A 5,980-nucleotide genomic window follows, 5' to 3' on the forward strand; every position below is an offset into this window, starting at 1 on the left:
CCAGATCTCGGTCACGCACGCCAGGTCAGTTTAAAAGCACAGGTAGCAGATACAAGCCATGTTAACCAGCATAAACAAGGTTTCAGATGTAGCAGACCCCTTATCTCTGTCAACTGCCTCACCCTCCATAAGCAAAGTAGCCATCTTTCAGGCATTTAATAATGTTGTTACATGCTGTTTACTGTTAAATATAATGTGTTCTTCTTTGATAGGGGAGCAGATAATGGAGTTGAGCTTTCCTTGCCTACCACCTCATTTATCAGAACATGAAAGAAGCCCCTTGCTTGTTCAACCTGAGGTAAAGGCCTGTTACTATTAGAACCTGTTTGTGTGGGGTTTTCCGGTTGATGGCAGCACGCCAGACAGTCACATCTTCTGGACGTCCCACGGATGCGGTCTGTGCATGGTGGGAAGGAGGGGGAGCACTGGCCCGTTACCCCCCCAGGGAGCCTGGCGGAAGGCTCCTAGCCAGGGGACTTATGAGGAGTCGCCTCTTCGCCTACGCGTTGTGGGTGAATTGAGGCACTTCTCCGTCCCAATGGTCCTTTCTGTGTAGTGCCCGAATGGGACTTAGTGACGCTGACCGGAGCAAGTGTAGGAGATTGGGTGGATGAAATGAAGTAAAGCGGGGTCGGAAGACCAGATATGAACGTGAGTCTGACTGAGCGAAATGACGGTCAAAGAGAAAAAGAAAGCTCCCTACCCCATATGGAAAATGGAGAGTGAAGCGGGTAAGGGAGGGACGCCTCCTAACCACATGAACTTTTGAGCGAATCGAGGGGGGGAGCGGAAGACAAGGCATTCATAATTGTTAAGAAATACTTACCAAGGCGAGTTCAGGCGTTTGAGCGCATATTCAGAGACTTTCAAAATATTTTCCAAAGTAAACAATTGAGAAAGATGGCTGGGAAGAGGATGGAGAAAGAGAAACTTTCAAAAGCGAAACTAACTGAGAGCCCTAAACCGGAAGGAGCCAGCGAGCTAGCAAAGACTTTGGCAGAATCCATGCGCCATCTACTGGACCAAATGAGTAACCTTAAGGATCCGATGTCGAAAATGACTCAGTGCATCACCATACAGCAGACACAGACAACCGAGATATTGAAAATGATGAACGAAACGGCTGAAAAGGTGAAAGAAGTGGACGCCGCTGCACAAAAGTTGAAAAAGAAAGTTCAAAAGCTGGAAAAGAAGCAAGTTTCTACGGAAGATCAACTGCTACAATTACAAATGGAAATGGCTAATATGATCTTTCACTTCCAGAGCTTGCCAGAGACAGACTAAAAGTCCTTATAGGCTTCGGAAGAGACTAGGCAAGGAGAAGTAAAGGCTGAAGGACTCTGAATTGTGCCTTTAAAAAGGGTTGAAGTGAGATGCTTTGGGGTGTTTCTGTATAACAGTAGAATTTAAGTTCTGAAAAGATAATGTTAAACTTGACTCAGTTGATAGTAAGACTAATGGGATTAAGACTAAATGTATGGTTAAAATGGTGGGATGATCTCCTCTCTTGGGTTTTTAGTCAGTAGTGGGTATCTTTCTTTATCCTATAAATGTAGTTCCCCCTCCCTTTTTTCTGTTGTAGTTTTGTAGTGTTAAAAAAATGCAATAAAAAAATCCCCTCCGGGGGCTTTAAAAAAAAAAAGAACCTGTTTTGTGTGCAAAATGGGACAATTAAGTCCCCCCCCATGATATACAGCATTATTTATGTGTATTCTTTTTTATTAGGATGTCATAGAAAAATCGCATATGCCTGGGGACTTGTTTAATTTATACCTTCATCAAAACTATGTAGAATTTTTCTCTGATATAGAGGATCTTCTGAGAGCTAGTGAATATTTGAGTACTGCTGATTTGCTTTGCAGTAACTGGAATGTAAGTTTTTTTTAAATTAATTCTATTTGTTATACTCTAATTTATGAACACTCAAGAGTAAATCTCATGGAGGATAAATATTTGGAGTCAAGGAGAACTGAAAATTAAAATCTTTTGCATTTTCCACCAGGTATGAATCACTGCTAATTTGTAGAATGCCTTGTATCTGTTACCCAGTTCAGCTTCTTTTCTTATCCTTGCATGGTGTTTTTACATAACTTGTTTGCTGTGTTACTCTGACAACACATTGGGTCCATTTAGAAAGTATAGTATATAGATCAATGCAAAATTTCAAGATCTTTTCCAATTCACCACAATGTAGAAACAAACATACTGGAAGGAAGAATTTTGTTTGTCTTGGTTGCCACATTCCTTTTCAACACAATAAGAGAAGTTTCATGTGGTAAATACTTCTTACAAGTTCGCTCACAGATGTCGACACACTACAGATGGACTTGAACTAAAAGGCCACTTGATATGTTATGGTAAATCACATTTCCCACAATGTGTATGTACATATTATTAATATAGCTCAATTAAGTGAAGTAATCATAACTTTGTCAAAATGAACATTGCGTTTGTAATATTACACTCTAATATTACACTGGATAACAATCAGGCTTTGGCTCTTAAAATACATATTTTAGAGGCTGGCTATAATCCTGCCACAAAAGCCTTGCAATATAGGCACTCTAAAACTAAAGGGTCAAGAAACTGATCTTTACAGAACATGTGTGTGATATGTCCTGAGAAGTGTTAGTAAAACAGCATTCCAGAGGGACCTTAAAAACTAGCAAAATCAAATTTAATAAGTTCTTTTGTGAATCACAGCTCACTTCAGATACATCTTGCCATGCTATTCCGTTCATATTCTATTGCTGCTTTCCCTTCTTCATGTAACATATTGCCAAAATTTTCAGATTTTGCCACTGCTGTGGACCAGAAATATTATCTTTTTTTTTAACTCCCGAAAGGGTAATTTTATTATTTTTTCATAAGACTACATAACTACAACAGAAAATAAAGGGAGGGACTACAACTAGGGATAAAGAAAAGATACCCACACTAACTAAAAACCCAAGAGTAGGGAATCATATCCATGTTAAAGTACATGTTAGTAAATACATGTTAGTATAACATTATACTTGTGAGTTGTTGTATGTTTTTTTAAACTACTGCTTCAATATTAGTAGGTTTAGTATTTTGAGAACACTTCTTGAGCATCTTCTTATCTTCATAGGGCCATTTTCAGAGTCCTTCCCTTACTTCTGTTTTCTCTCTCTAAAATCATACACAGTTTTACTTGCTCCCGCTCCTGCTTCACCAACAGAGTCCTCATCCGTTCCAGAGGTAACAGAGTCACTCGATTTTGTTTCTTCATCCTTTAGTTCTTCTTCTGATCCCAGCTGCTGTCTCAGAAATTCCTTCGCTTTAAAGATGGAGTCGATCTTCTCTCTTCTGTCATTAATTTTAAAGATTACACCGTCAGGAATCCCCCACCGATATTGTATTCCATTTGTTTGAAGAAATGAGAAATTTCTTGTAGCTCTTCCTCTTTTGACAAACTTCAAATGGAATGTCTTTTAGAGTCTTAATAATTGTATTCCCAAATTTCAAGGGATTTGCCGAAGTTGCTATGACATCTCTGGTCTGTCTTCTTGCAAACTTGACCACAATCTCCCCTAGCAGGCTGTTTTTTTAAATGTAATTGGAGTATGCCCGATAGGCAGTCTCCATATCTTTGACTATTTCATTTACTGGTAAGCCTGTTACTGGGGCAATGATCTCACCCAGAGTCTTCTTCAAATCTTCTTTTTCATTTTCAGGCACTCCCTGAAATCTGAGAATCATGTTGGCTTTATCCATTTGTAGCTGTAACAAACGATTCTCCTGCAGTTTTTGTTTAACTTCCACATCTGTCACTCTTGAGGGTTAGCCTCTTCGACAGCTTGATGCCAGAGAATAGAGGCTTCCCTCCATCCTGATGGTCCAGCCGATGGGTGACCTTGGGGTACAAACCAGTCTAACTGGGACAAATGCAGGAGATCGAGCGGAATAGCATAGTCAAGATATGACCAACAATGAACGTGAGTTTGAATTAAACGGACTATTTCTCTAAAATGGATCCCCTCCCGGTGGGAAAAACGGAGCGGAAGGAGGGATGCCCCCTAAGCGCTTGAGCAGATTAACGAAGTGAAGGGGGGGAGAGGGGAAAGAAACCACAATTTGTTTTGAGAGACTTACTTGAGCACCGATACTGAACCAACGAGTCTTTCGAGCTCTGGCAAACTTATAGACAGAGACTGACCAGGCTGGACCGTCAGGGCGGAGGAAAGCCTCTATTCTTCAGCATCAAGCCGTCGAAGAGGCTAACCCTCGAAAACCCTCTGGCCAGGAGCCCATCGCAAGGACTCCACGGGGGCGCCACTTGAGGTGGCACCCCTCCTAGCCAAAGGTGTGTTAGTCGCTTCCTCGAGCTCCGAGGAGAGCGACCGCTATTGCCGATCCACCCACCGGAAATCGACCAGAAATATTATCTATAGTGTTTTTTAATTTTAGTTCTGAGATCTTGATGGTATTGTGTATCTAAGAAAGGTTAATTGAAAATAAAAAAAAAAATCTTCCTTCCAGTATGTTTTTTTAATACAGCATGGCAAATTGGAAAAGATCTTGAAATTTTGCATTGATTTGTCGCGAAGAGTCGGACTTGACTGTGCGACGGAACAAAAAATATACTATTAGCAACATGTGGCCCCTATCTGCTGATATCTAAATCCACAGATTGGGACTACACAGAAGCTAGAGAGATTTTTCTACAAATTTGGGGGACCCCCTAGGTTTGCAGAAACCCCCCAAATCTTAACAAAAATATATTGGGAGGTTTTAGTTGCCCCCCAAATAAAAAGTATGTGCACAGACGCAGACAACATACTTACCGTTGGGAGCTTTGGTGATGTCTGCAATGGAGCTCGGTGGCTGGGAGCCACACAGGGCTCGCTACCTTCGTTGCTGATGGGGAGAAGAAGCCTTGGTGGTCTACCAGCTGGGAGCCGCACAGGGCTCACCACTGTTGATGGTAGGGGGGAGAAGGCTCAGTGAGCCTGTGGCTGGGAGCTGCACAGACTTGCAGGAGGAGGAAGAAGCCTTGGCGGGCCTGATGGTTGATAGCCATGCAGGATTCACTGCCATTGACTGTGTGTGGAGAAGGCTCGGCGGACCTGCACCTGGGAGCTGAATGGGCTTGCTGCTGCCGTTGCTGATGGGAGAAGGGAAAGGGGCAGCTGGGAGATGTGCAGGACTCACCACTGTTGCTATTAACAAGGTGGAAGGCTCGGTGGGCCTGGCAGCTGGGAGCCATGTGGGGCTCACTGTTGCTGATGGGGGAAAGTAGCCTTAGCGGGCCCAGTGGCTGGGAGCCAAACAAGGCTCACTGTCATCGTCATCATTGAGGTGGGGTGGAGAAGCCTTGGTGGGCTCGGCAGGGAGAGCTGCACGAGGCTCGCCGCCATTGATGGTGGGAGGGAAAAGCCTTAGTGGAATCAGTGCGTGGTGCTCACCACTGTTGCTGATGGACGGGAGAAAAGCCTTGGCAGGCCTGACAGTGATGGTGGGGGAGAAGCTTCAGTGGGCCAAAGGTGCTGCTGATGGAAGGAACACAAGCCATGGTGGCCCCAAGGAAGGTAGCAGCGATGGGGGGGGGGGTTATTAAGATGAGGAACGGAATTACCCTTTGTGAATCACAAGTATCACGGGTCCTAACTTGTAAAGTATATTTATGAGTTCAAAACGTAGGAGTAGTACTTAGTAGTATTACAAGTGCTAATATACTGCCTAGTGTATTTGCATCTCTTTATGTTAATCTGTTTTTTAATTACTGTATGCAACTCTGCAACTTCAGTTATTATGTCTTATAGGCACGACCTATACTCTGGGAGTATAGTGCATCTGTGGTTGCAAGAGGCATAATGCATTCGAACAGAGCTAGAGCCTTTGCCCATAGCAAAGGAGGAATGGGCTTTCGACCCCTTCATAAGCCGCAGTGGTTTCTAATTAATAAAAAGGTAATTACTTTGTGGCTTGCTAAAATGTGCTTCTAAGTATTCAAATT

At 43.0% G+C, this 5,980-nt stretch overlaps 1 long non-coding RNA gene across 1 annotated transcript; it reads left to right on the forward strand.

The window, feature by feature from the left end:
• Positions 1-227: 227 nt before the first annotated feature.
• On the forward strand, positions 228-5,926 carry LOC107125106. The gene is made up of 3 exons (XR_001483016.1): positions 228-298; positions 1,726-1,872; positions 5,787-5,926. It is a non-coding gene; the product is annotated as an uncharacterized LOC107125106 (long non-coding RNA).
• Positions 5,927-5,980: the final 54 nt, after the last annotated feature.

This window comes from Gekko japonicus, unplaced genomic scaffold (assembly GCF_001447785.1).
Source record: "Gekko japonicus isolate JY-2015 unplaced genomic scaffold, Gekko_japonicus_V1.1 scaffold9665, whole genome shotgun sequence".
Lineage (NCBI taxonomy): Eukaryota > Metazoa > Chordata > Lepidosauria > Squamata > Gekkonidae > Gekko > Gekko japonicus.